The sequence below is a fragment of the Triturus cristatus genome, chromosome 12, assembly GCF_964204655.1.
Source record: "Triturus cristatus chromosome 12, aTriCri1.1, whole genome shotgun sequence".
Lineage (NCBI taxonomy): Eukaryota > Metazoa > Chordata > Amphibia > Caudata > Salamandridae > Triturus > Triturus cristatus.
In genome coordinates this window covers 596,258,244-596,271,904 of record NC_140595.1, presented here as the reverse complement: position 1 = coordinate 596,271,904, position 13,661 = coordinate 596,258,244, and the positions used below count along the sequence as shown (strand labels likewise).

Sequence of the window (13,661 nt, the reverse complement as noted above, 5' to 3'; positions counted from 1 at the left end):
AGAGATCGGCCCTTACCAGGCCAACATCCACGAGGACCGAGTCGATCTTCTGCGCCAGTGTATCAAAACGCTGGCCCACAGAGGCCTTCATCTCGGCGATGGCGCCCATGACATCCCGCAGAGTCAGGTCCGTGGGCAGATCGGGGGCATCAGTAGGGCCCTCAGGGGACCTGCGTGGCACCTCGGGAGATCCCTTCTGGAGGGTATAGCGATCCATGCTGTTGGACTGATGGGCTGCGCCACGCCGGGTCGATTTTACCTTTGCCCGATCACCATCTTGTTTCGTGGCCATGGTCCCAGTCTCCCGGTCGCACCAGCCACGTCGTGAAGGGCGGGCAAGCCGGTCCACGGGCTCCGGGGGGGTGCCACCCCAGATCTGCGGGGCGGATCACAGCCGGCGGGCAGGCAGGGTCCCCCGGCGAGGCCACACCAACACACAAAGCCCCGCGACCCAACCTCGCATAGACAGCAAGGAGGGTGCGAAAGCGAAAGTGAAAGTGCGGGTTACGCGAGCCACCAAGCCCAGCCCGCCGCTGTTGTTCACTTCGTCACTGGATCGCCCCACAACGCAAATCCGGGGTTCGGCTAGGAGAAGGCCGCAAACCTCAATCGGTGCTAAAGTCGGTGTCCGAGGTCCGATTTGGAAGCGGAAAAACGGGCGCCACCTCAGCTCAGGCTCACCAACACAGTCCCCTCATCTGGGACAGGATATGCTCAGGATAGTCATAGGAGGTCGCGGAGGTCCTCGGGAGCCTCGCACCTACGCGGCCATCTTGGTTGCGCGCTAGGCTCCTCCCCAGGGCTTACTTTTAAAATGACAGCCAGCCACACAGCAATGCACACTTAAGTGCATTAAATCTGCTGGGCCTCTAAACCTACGTGCTCTATCACATACATGGGGCTTACAGGTAGGTTGTCAATCAATCAATATAGTCTTTATTTCGATTGCCACAATCATAAAAGACAAAATACATCTACAATAAAAGTGACTTGAAAAATTCATAGTACAAAAATGTTCTAATATTTCCACGACCCTCTAGACTTTTTAAAAAAAAACACAGTTATATAAACATGTAGTGTTAAAAAACATGATTACGATAAATCCACAATGATGTAAAACACATAGGGGCAAATTTACAAGCCCCTTGCGCCACTTTTGCGTCACTTTTAACATGTGAAAAGTGACGCAAAAGTGGCGCAAGGGGCTTGTAAATCTGTCCCATAGTGTTAAAATAATTTGATGAGGATGTATAAAATACATAAAAACGAGAAATAAGTGACAACCACTTGCTTCCTATCTTTTGCCAATAATACTGGTCCCACATTTTGGCAATGGACAACAGGGGGTCATTTACTGGATAGCAATTATAAAAACCATAAACATATTGTGGGACTACAACTCCAGACCATAATATCTAAATTCTCATACAAAAAGACTGGCAGAATTAATGTACCCTCAACTTATGAGGTCGGATGACCCACATCCAGCTCAAATATGTTGCCACGGCATTCACAATGGATTCCTGAGTATTTGTCTTTAAAATCCTTTGTGCCTCCATGGCTAATCTTGTGCCCAGGTTTGTTCAAATAGGTTTGAGCCATTTGTTCCTAGGTGACTTATAGGCTGGGCATACGAACAAAATATGAGCTAATGTCTCGGTTTGAGCTGGACATTAAAAACATTTGTCATCCTTTGGGGGGTGCCATCTACTAGTAAGTGCTTTGATAGGAAGTGAACCCACCCTAAACTGGTGGTTCAATTACCTATCATTCGGTCTGGTGATGAGGTTCCAGTAGGTTTCAACCTTGATCTCATGTTTGAACTCCCAAAATTCCCTTGCCAAGGTGGGCCTCGTAAAGGATCTAAAACGCTTGATTTTAACCATGTTCCAGTATGCTGCCTTAAAATCCTTTTTAGATGGAAATAAATTGTCAACTGGGTCCTCCCCATAATAATCAAGGTGATTTTTATGTTGTTTTACCAGGAGATCTTACGTAAGCAACCCAGCGCCCTTACTTCAAAGAGAGCTTTAGCATACAGAAAAAGCTCAGGAGTAGTCCAAAGCCTTCTCCAGAATACTCTGGGTCTAAAACATGCTGAGTCCTCTATACTATAGCATCCCAAATCTAGGTAAAGGGGCGTGAGTGGTGTAGATTGCGGGAGGCCTATTAATGCTCTCACAAATTTATTTTGGGCTAGTGCCAAGGATGATAGGTCCTCAAAGGCCCAAAGTTCAGCACCATAAAGTACTGAGGTACTGATTTTACAGTTGTAGATCTTTAGGGCGGGGGCAATAGGCTTGGTCTGTGAGAGCCTCTGCTCCTTTATCAATACACCACCTAATTGTGCATGTTTTTAGGGCCAGTATTAACCCCGGGCGTAGTACTCCGCTTCGCCCACGGAGTGTACGTAGCGCTGCCTGCTTTGCGGTTTACGAAGTAGGCGTAGCAGGCAGCGCTATGCACTTGCCAGGGCGAAGCAGAGCTGCCTGCCGCCCGCCGCCCGCCTCCCGCCCGCCCTCCTTTTAAAATAAGGTAAACTATGATAAAAAAAATAAGATAAAATGCCTTACCTGCAGCGTGGCATCCCGGGGCTCCCTCTTCCTCGTTGACGGCAACTTCTTTTTACAAATACGCATGCGCGGACGCCCGCGCATGGGCATTTCTTGCGAGGAAGAGGGAGCCCCGGGACACCACGCTGCAGGTAAGGCATTTTCTCTTATTTTTTATCATAGTTTAACTTATTTTAAAAGGAGGACGGGCGGGAGGCAGGCGGTGCGTAGTGGGGCTACGCGGAGCGCGCAAGTGTGCGTAGATTTGGGCACACTACGCGATGCTCCACGTAGCCCCACTACGCCCAGGATTAGCCAGCATATCAATCTGGGGCTTCCAATTTAGTTTCCTACCTAGTGTTATCCCCAGGTATGTAAATACGTCAGTCTGTTCCAAGGGGACGTTGTTCATATATACTCTCCCTTTTATTGCTTTATGTTTGTGGAGCACCATAAACTTTGTTTTCTCCACATTTACCACTAGCACATGGTCGTGGCAAAACACCTCGAAGCAGGACAAAGCAGCCTGCAAACCCTGTAGAGTCTTTGATATTATCAAGGCATCATCCGCGAACATGAGCAAGGGTATCTTCATACCAGCTAATGTTGGAGCATCTGTAGGATGAGTGGAAAAGTACTGAACAACCCTGTTAATGAATAAAGAAAACAGGGTTGGTGCCAAAACACACCCTTGTCGAACCCCCTTAGAAACAGGGAACCTATCTGTGGCATTCCCCTGCATTCCCCAGCGAACCTATGCATAATTTGAATCATGCAGTTTTACTAAAATGGCCAACAGTTCCAATGGCATCCCCATATCCACAAAAGCTCTCCACATTTTGGTATGAGGGACTAAATCAAATGCGGATTTAAGGTCAATAAAAGCTGCGTAGATTGAGCCGTCTCCAATAATAACTACCCGCCAATAGATGAGCACAAACCTAAAAACCTGATCTATGGTACTAGTGTGTGGTCGAAATCCCGCCTGGAGCGGTGTCAAGATAATTGTCTCTTCTATCCAGGCCTGAATTCTACCTAAAACTAGCCTGGAAACAATCTTCTGAATGGAATCTATAAGGCGTATTGGCCTATAGTTGCCTGGTAGTGAGCGATCCCCCTTTTTAGGTCTCGCTAGCGAACGCAGCGCATGCGCTGCTTCGCCTTGCAAGACTATTGTTGTCGGTTTTGGTAGCGAAGGGAGACAAACCATGTGCGCGCCTGGACAGGCGATGTTCACGCGCATGGTGTCTCATCTCTGCTTCCAGCTAGCGGCCGGACATCCGATGTGCACCTGCATCGCTCGGCGTCTCTTTTGCTCGTGGGCTTGTTTGAGCTGTTCCAGAGGCATGGAGGCACCTAAGCAAACTTTGATGTCACATGTACCTTTTAGCACACCAGTCACAAAGGCAATGTCTGTAAAAGCATGAAAACTAGGTTTAGCTAAGATATGATGTTAGTGGCCATTTGCGTACATATCAAAGGGCTCAAAAATGAAATGTTTCGGCTTTTTGTTTACTGTGTACATGTGCAGTATTGTATTGTACCATATGCAGTTGCCTTTTTTGTGAAATATACCTTACACTAGGCACTGAGTTAACCACACAGATTCTCGATGCTGGCTGGCAACCTAATTTAGTTAAACCCATCGCAGTTTACAAGCGCATTATCGAAAGTAGCAGTACCCGTCTATATTGCAGTTTCTCAGCCTGTATTCTCTGCCTTGGTAACTCCCATGGAGTATTGCCGCGGTAACGAGCAGTGGCACGCGCTGCTTCCGTGCCTTGTTTTGGAATGTAATCCATTAATCCGACATCGGCACGACATCAGCACTGACGTCAGGGGAGTCAGTATGATTCCTTATTTTTTGGTTTTCATTCCTCGGCTGGCTTAATTTTGCTAGTGGCTCCACACGGCTTTTGTTTTCACATCCACTTGACTGTAACTGGTTAAGACTAGTATCGCTGACGTATGTATAGGAAAGCACTGCAAGAGACCGGACTTTTGTTGGCCTCACACCCATACACGTCTGTGCCGACGCATCCTCACACTGATTTACATAATGTACCTTCGCTAATGCACCTTAATCCCCATCCGCAACCCACCCTAGTTTTCTACTATTACGAGCCTGCCTCTAACTCGTCCAGTGCACATCCAGCCTGCACTACAGTGCCCTCTCCTGTTCCACTACATGGACTGATCTGGTGTGCTGCTAATCCTCCTCACCCTTGACACAGAGCAGCCTGACACCTTCTAGCACAGGGGTACACTCTCACTCTCTCAATGCACCTCAATTTTAATCCGCAGGGGCCCATCTTATTCCAGTACTTGGGCTCCCTCGCAGCTCTGCCAGTGCATTCCAATCTCAGCCTGCAGCACCAACTGGCATTTTAACCCTGAGAACAGTTCACAGCCTGCACGTGAAACCAACCCTGCCTGGCCACTACTGAAGTATGTGGGGGGTGCTAACTTGCAGCCTACAGACAGGTCACCATGACTCCGCCGAGTGCACAGAACCTCTGATGCGCCCATGACAAAAGGCTCCTTTGCAAGGCCAGTGGCTCATCCCAGTGACGTGATCTGGAGCTGGATCACCCGGCCACCGAAACCGGTGCCAGCCAGCGCTCGCGGTCAGTGCGGCATGTGGGACCGGCCAGTGGTCTGGTACCCAGGTAGCAGGATTTGGACCCTATTCATTTCTACTCCCACCAGTTATATTTTGTCATTTGGCCTGTCTTCAAGGAGTCGTGCCAGTCAACCCCTCCGGAATGCCAGGGCACAGCCAAGCGGCACCCTGAGGCCACAAACAGTGGGTACCTGGGTGTGGACCGCATGCAGTGTCCCCCTGGGTCCTCGGTGTGTCTTTGCGCCCTGTCTGGGCCCGATGACGTGAACCACCTCACCATTAACCTTCTGCAGACGGTCGCAGGAAAATCCACAGGCACAGTAAGTAGCCCGCAGCATCGGAATGCGGGTTTTGAAGTCAATGTTTACGAAAAAGAATATATGAATAAATAAGAAAAAAATAATCAACATATATATTTAATAGTTTCTCCTTTTTGCCCCTTAATTTCTGTGCCCTGGGGAACTAAGATTAGTACATTTTCCGCCAGCACACAACGCCAGAAGCCCTTCCCTCTTACTAGACTCGGCCCTATAGACCTCTCCGGAATATCCCCATAGTTAACACGTGAGTGACTCTACCCTGCTAAACCCGATATTCAAAGGCAGTGCCTGACTATGCCTGACTTTTCCTTAGGTCATCACTGTAAGTGTGACAGCAGCTGACTCCGGCTTGGCCACTGAATGGTATTTGCCAAGGCTCTCTCTTTGTACTTATAGTCCTTGCTTACGAGAAGCAAGGCTGGCAGCAAGAGGTGCAGTTACTGTCAGCCTTGCTTCTCGAAAGCAACAACTTTAAGTGCAAAGTGTGTGTTTACGGACCTCTTGCACGTTTTACAAAACACAAAAATAAAAGGCATTGTCATTTACAATGCCAATAGCTCAAACTCCCGCCAATGCGAGACCTGTTGCATTGCAAATGCTTGTTATATATAGGTAAGATTTCAGTGCCTGACCATGTATCGGGAATAGGAGCACCACTTGCTGTAGCACTGGCAAGTATCTTTATGTAGGTCACCCAGTGTTCTTTGTCATACACAAACAAGTCCGCGGGTATGCATTCAGGACCTGGGGCTCTACCTCTCGGGATTGATCGTAATTCGGATTCGACCTCAAGACTGGCAAAACATAGAGTAGTGGTTGAAGTAGGCCATTGGGATAAATCCTCGCTACAATCAGTAGCAGTAAACTGTGTAATATGAAGCCCACAGTTCGGGAGCAACATGATTAATAGGTATCTGAGTTGACTCACCACTGCCCCATTTTACAAGCTGCCAAAATTGGACCATATTTTTCCCCTCACTGGCTGCAAGCAGGTCTTGCCAGCGGGTCTCATCCCAGTCCTTCTTCTCTTGTGGCTGGGTTATCTTATACCTGGACCGTGCCTTTTTGATATCACTGATGGCTTTTGATCTAATGGCCCTAGATAATAACTTATAGGCCTCTCTACAAGGTTTGTTATACCAGGAAGATGCCTTTGCGCAGAAGTTTTTCCTAGGTTTGTTAGTTTTAATAAAAACATTTTTAATTTCTTAAACAGATCATTGTGAGCCTGAAGTACAATAGAATGAATGTCCTCCTGTGAATCGCAATTATGGAGAGTGGTTATCGAGCGTGCAACCGTTGCCTTCATCTGTTCCAGATCACCATTGTTGTGAATGATCCTAGCCCATCTAACTCGCCTCATGTCATTTGTGAGCATGGCCTCTGCTGTTACATACTCGGCAGCGCTATTATTAAGATTAGATAAACCTGGTGCCTGCAGTAGTAGTACCAGCGGGTTGTGGTCACTTTCGATCTGCTCCTGCTCTGTCATATCCAGAAGGGATGTCCAGAATTCTACTTTAAGAAATATGTATTCTATGCGGCTATTTCTCAAACCATTGTTAAAGGTATGAGCGCCCTTTCTGTCCGACTGCGACCTCTCGTTGGCTGCCCTCAATCCCCCTTCCAGACACAGCCCTTTTAACTGTAGTGCGGCCTCAGTCCATTTTTTGATGGGGCATAAATTTAATTCGGGAATATTCCACTGTGCATCCTACTCTGTGCTAAGGTTACCATCATCATGATCCAGGTAGGTTATCATGCCAATTGTAATTACACCTAATTACCATATACCTTTTACACAGAGCAGTAGGCCTGGGCCTGGTTAGCATAGCTGAAGGCGCAATCAGAGTCAGTAGTCACCAGTATCAGTCAGAAAATGGAGGTAATCAGGGCAAAAAGGATGCCTTTCTCACTATTATTCATACACACAGAAGACAGTCTGGAGCAACACTTTACTACTTATCCTGACATTCACTTCAAGTGAAACCTCAACCAGCGGGATCTCAGTTGGGTTGATACATTTCTTTCCTGTGCATTGAGATCAACTATACCAACCACACCTCACGATCACCCAAAGATAAAGGGCCTGATTTAGAGCTTGGCGGACGGGTTATTCTGTCACGATGGTAGCAGATATCGTGTCCCCCGACATATAAAACCCATTACATCCTATGGGATTTATATTTCGGTGGGCTGGATATCTGTCACCGTTGTGACGGAGTAACCAGTCCGCCAAGATCTAAATCAGGCCCAAAGTCCCTATCTCAATAATGCTATCGACGACGTCTCATGACCAGCACCACAAAAGAATAGACAACTACACCCACTGTCTTCTACACTGACAACTTGACTTTTAGTCTCTCCATCCCGGGATCTTAGGTCATGGTGGATCCGATAACCACCTCAACTTCTTTGCATCAAGCGCCACATTCACACATCAAATTAAATCATCTCCGCAGAATACCACACAGCCACTGCAAAATACCACAATCTAAGCATAAGCAATGTGCAACCCTATTAATACTCACACTCCACTGCGACAATTTGTGTCTGAACCGCTAGAACTCCATCAATCCTCGGACTGAACCATGGGCTTTTGGGGTTTGGATTGGGCTTGGACAATTTCTAAATCGGACACCCTGACTCCCTCATGTCAGTGGATACCCATCTGACGTGCTGCCAAGTTGATGCAGCATTTTGGGCCAATCCTCTTAATATTCATCCTCAGATGGACCTTTTATTATCCAACTAAGAGGTGATGAGAGTTAACATTACATCAATCAATTCCAATAAACAGTGTAACCCATTTGGCTACACAATAAGGACCAGCAATCAGTAACTATAATTCTCCAGTATTTAGGGTGTCTTTCATAGATTCGCATCCCTGAATCATTCCCCGTCGTCGGAGTGGGAGTCCCACAGTACATAAAAAAGCAATAATTATGCATATAATAACTAAAAAACCTTGGTAACCTAAAACCAAGAAGTAAAGTAGCCTAAGCTACAAGGAAAAAACTTCCACACCTATGACTATCACAGTAATTATTTACAGTCCAAACTGCAGCCAATCAGGTGACAGCACCCACCAGAATGTTCTCCTCAGAGGCTCAGGCTCTCGGATTTTCTACTGCACGTCGTGTGAAGGGAGTCTCCCTGAGCTCTGCTCAGTACTTCACAGTTTTTTCTGTTTTTTTGCTTACTTCAGGATGTCAACTTCTAAGAGGTCTCTCTTTAGGCCTTGTGAATGTTGTGGAAAGCTCCGGCTATTCTCTGAAGATCCTCACAAGAAGTGTATCTACTGCCTATATCCGGAACATGAGGTGAGGGATTGTAAGATCTGCAGGACCTTCCCTCAGAAGACCCTCAGGGATAGGGAAGGGCGCCTACTTCTGTGGCTACAGAAGATTAAGGACAAGGATAACCCTTTATCTGAGGTGTAAAGTGCAGCCTCTGGGTCGTCTGTATCCTCCAGAAAGAGGATGGCTGAGGAAGACTTATCATCTCCTGGGGCAAAGGTGTTGAGAAAGGTTCAGCCTGCTAAAGGCTCTGGCTTGCCTTCTTCTTCTTCTTCTTCAAAGAAGGCTTCTCCACCTTCCAAGTCTAAACCTGCTACGCCCCGAGAAAGACAGGAAAGTCTCTGGCATCTAAAAGACTTCCTGACAAGGAATTACCTCAGCAAAAAATGCCGTTGTCGATGGCGTCGTCAACGGCTCCTTCGGCGACGATTATCGTCGTCAACGCTACATCTACGTCGACGGTTACATTCTCGTCTCCGAGACCGAAGATGATTATGACATCGGCTTCGTCTCCGTCGACGCTGGTCTCCGTGGCTGTTAGACCCATCTCGTCGATGAATGAGATTACGTCTCTCGTCACCGCTCCGTCAACGGTAAGGACAAAGAAGATCTCGTCAACGACTGCTGCGTCGACGGCCACCTCGTCGACGAAGACTTTCTCGTCGAATTCCTCCTCGTCGACGAAGACTAACAAGTCGTCGACGGCTGCCTCGTCGACGAAGACTGAATCGTCGTCGACGAAGATTGCCTCGTCGACGAAGATTACGTCGTCGACCTCCTCGTCGACGAAGATTGCCTCGTAGACGGCTAACATCTCGTCGACGAAACTTGCCTCGTCGTCGAAGACACTTTCCTCATCGACGCACATCCTTTTGCCGCAACCACCATCGTCGACAGTCCCGTCAACGGCATACTCGTTGACGCCTCTCTTGTCTTCCTGTACAGATTTACAGGTTTGGACTGTGACATCGGCTACTGCTTCTTCCACCCAGCCTTCGATGGCGGTTTCTCTACTACAACGTCGTGGCTCCTCATTGGAAGCCCTGTCACCATTGAAGCTGCCGGAACAGTTATTAGATTCTGAAGAGGACGATGAGGAGGATGAATCTGGAGAAGATGACAGATTCCGCACTGCAAGGAATCCATCAGAACTATTTATTAAATACCAGGATGACGACCAGGAAGAAGAACCAGATACTGAGCCTCAAGCTCCACCTCCTATCACAGTTCCCTCAGCACAAATGCCTTTGGAATTGCTGAACAATGTACAATATATGTTGCAGTACTATTACCGACGCTTTCCTCCATCGGAATCGGCGGAGTCTCTTCCATCCACGCCTATGCCAAGGGTTTCCATAACCTCTTTCCAATCTCCCAGACCACCTTCTCCACTGCCATCTCGTCATTCCCATGATGCAAATACAACAGATGATGACAGGGAAGAGGGAGAGGTGGATGACCAGTCAGTGCTGTCGGAGTGGGATGAATACCAAATCCAAACTCCGTCACCGTCCGCTCCGGCCCCTGTGGACTCTCCTTCGGTGGATATCGAAAGTTTTCATCTCCTTATGGAGAGGGCAACAAAGAGATTTCTCATCCCTATGGAGGCAAAGAAAGATGACTGCTTTCTTTACGATTTTAAGGACCAACCGCGAAAGCAGATCAGAACAATTCCAATAATAGATTTTATCTGGAAGGAAGGCTTAAAAATTATGGCGACACCAAATTCTCTTCCAGCAGTCTTGCCTCGGTTGGACACAAAGTATAAGGCGCCAAACGATTCACCGGCATGCCTCATCGGCCAGCCCAAAGCTGGCTCTGTCATCGCCCAAGCAGCGCAGATACGGGCCAGGAACCCCTCTTCACCTATATCAGCCCCGCCTGACAGGGATGGCAGACGGTTGGATTCAATTTGAAAAAAGGTCTCCTTGATGGCTGCGATGACAGTTCGGGCTGCAAATTCCCTAGCCATATTAGGGAGATACGATCTGCAAATGTGGTCCGACATCTCCTCCTACATTAACATGCTGTTGGAGCCTTCCAAGTCCGAGGCTTTGAAGATTTTGCAGGAGGGAGTATATACTTCAGCTGAAATCATCGACGCGGCCGTGGATGTGGCATCCACTGGATTTAGACAATTGGCGGGTGCAGCAGTATTGAGGAGACAAGGTTGGCTGAAGTCAACATCTTTCCGTCAAGAGGTCCAAACAAAGATTATCGATATGCCGTTTGATGGAGAGTCTCTATTCGGGCAACATGTTGATGAGGTCCTTCAGGCTATTAAAAAAGATACAGACACGGCGAGGTCTCTTGGTAGCCTGCAGTTTCGTAAGTCGTCCTTTCGTGGTACCAAAGGACGTGGATCCTTCTTATTCATAGTCAAGAAGAAAGCAATCCTTTCGTGGACGGGAGTCCAATAAAAAACAATGAAGTCAGCCAACTGCCACCATCCCTGCCATCGCCCCATTCAAGAATTGGAGGAAGAATATCCCACTTTTACTCGAACTGGTCCAGAATTACTACAGACAAGTGGGTTTTGGATATTGTAGCCAGAGGCCATGCTCTGGAGTTCACAAAGATTCCCCCAAACTCTCCTCCCAGAGGACCACCTCCTGCTCATCTCAAGGAGCTTTTTTCCCAAATAAATTTGATGATTCGGAAGGGAGCAATTGAAAAAGTCCCTCTGTTACAAAGAGGAACAGGATTTTATTCGAGATTTTTCCTCATTCGAAAAAAGTCGGGAGAATGGCGCCCTATTCTCGACCTTCGCGCCCTCAACAAATACTTAAAGAAGCTATCCTTCCGAATGTTAACACTTCAAGAAATTCTACAATTGCTTTCGGCGGGGGATCACATGGCCACCCTCGACCTTCAAGATGCTTATTTTCATGTGCCGATCCTACCCAGACACAGAAAATTTCTATGGTTCAGAGTGGCTGGCAGAGACTTTCCATTTGGGCTCCGTTCAGCACCCCGGGTATTTACAAAGGTCATAGCGCCAGTGACTGCATACGTTCGCCTGCAGGGCATTCAAATTTTCCTGTACTTAGATGACTGCCTTATCAAGGTGAATTCTTTCCAAACAACATCCGAACATGTTCAGAAGTGTCTGCTACTTTTGCAGTCTCTGGGTCTTTCCATAAATTTCGAAAAGTCTCATCTGACTCCATCACAGAGAAAGACCTTTCTAGGAGCAACACTGGACACAAAACTGACCCACGACTTTGTCTCAAAAGTATGACAAATCAAAATCTGCAATCTCGCGCACTCCTTGCTGTCAAAAGAGTGCGTTTCAGTCCGTTTGTACAAGTCCTTCCTAGGGATGATTTCTTCTTGCATTCCTCTGATACCCAACTGCCGTTACAGAATGAGGCCACTGCAGGAGGAACTCAACCTTCAATGACTCCAGATTTCGGGGTAGTTCGAGGACATCGTCCGCATCACTCTTCGGATGCGGGAAACCTTTCATTGGTGGAGCAAGATGGAGAAATTGAGAGAAGGATGTACATTTCTAGTCGAAATGCCGGATTTCACCATAACCACAGACGTTTCCCTCGAGGGATGGGGGACGCACCTTCAAGGGATGAAAGTCAACGGCAGGTGGACTTTAGAACAAAAGAGGTGGCATATCAACCTTCTAGAGTTACGAGCCATTTTCTTGGCTCTAAAATTGTTTCAAACCACCATCAAAGGAACCTCCATACTAATACGAACGGACAATACGACAAGTATGCAATACTTGAACAAACAAGGCGGGACAAAGTCAGCCCTATAATCTCAGCAAGCACAAGAGATTTGGGACTGGGCGATTCGTCACAAAATCAGCCTTACAGCCATTCATGTCCCAGGGGTCACCAATGTTCTGGCGGATTCCCTCAGCAGGTCCACAACGTCAAACCACGAGTGGGAACTACATCAACCATCCCTAAACAGAGTGTTTCGAGAATGGGGGCAACCCGATCTAGACCTGTTTGCAACCAGCCAGAACCGCAAATGCCCGTCCTTTACAAGTTGGGTTCCCCACAGAGACTCACTCGGAAATGCGTTTTCGATGAATTGGTCACAAATATATGCCTACGCTTTTCCACCGATTCCGTTGGTTCCTCGAGTTCTGCGCAAAATCAAGAAACAACCTTGCCGCATGATACTCATTGCTCCCAGGTGGCCTCGCCAGTACTGGTTTACGGAACTTCTCCTCCTCTCGGAGTGCGAGCCCATCCAATTTTGACCACTTCCGAACCTTCTGTCTCTCCAGAACGGACAGATTTGTCACCCGGACCCAGCATCGCTGAGATTAGCGGCATGGCTCCTCAACACCTTGAATTCGCACACCTAGATATCTCTCCGGACTGTCAAGAGGTTTTGGCTAATGCTCGAGCACCTGCTACAATTAAAAATTACAAACTAAAATGGAAGAGGTTTTGCATGTGGTGTCAATCTGCTAATATCCACCCTATTCAAAAAAACCAGAACAAATTCTCCCATTCTTTCTTCAATTAGCAAGATCTGACCTCTCCAATTCTATTCCAAAGGTGTTCTTGGCAGCAATTTCAAGGTTTCGGCAGGATGGTATTAACTCTCTTTATTCAAATACAGTCATTCAACAATTCTTCAAGGGGTTGTTCCGGATGTTCCCCCCTATTCGACGCCCACCTCCTTCTTGGCACCTTAATGTAGTGCTTACACAACTAATGCGACACCCATTCGAACCTATTCACAAGGTGGACTTAAAGTTCCTTTCTTGGAAAGTTTCCTTGTTATTGGCTCTAACATCAACAAGGAGAGTTAGTGACCTTCAAGCGCTCACTATTCATCCACCTTTTCTGCAATTTACATCGAAATCTGTAGTGCTGCGCACTAACCCAAA

General features: G+C 47.4%; 1 pseudogene; it reads left to right on the top strand.

The window, feature by feature from the left end:
* Positions 1–9,878, top strand: part of LOC146776343 (fascin-like) — a 41,972-nt pseudogene extending 32,094 nt beyond the window's left edge.
* Positions 9,879–13,661: the final 3,783 nt, after the last annotated feature.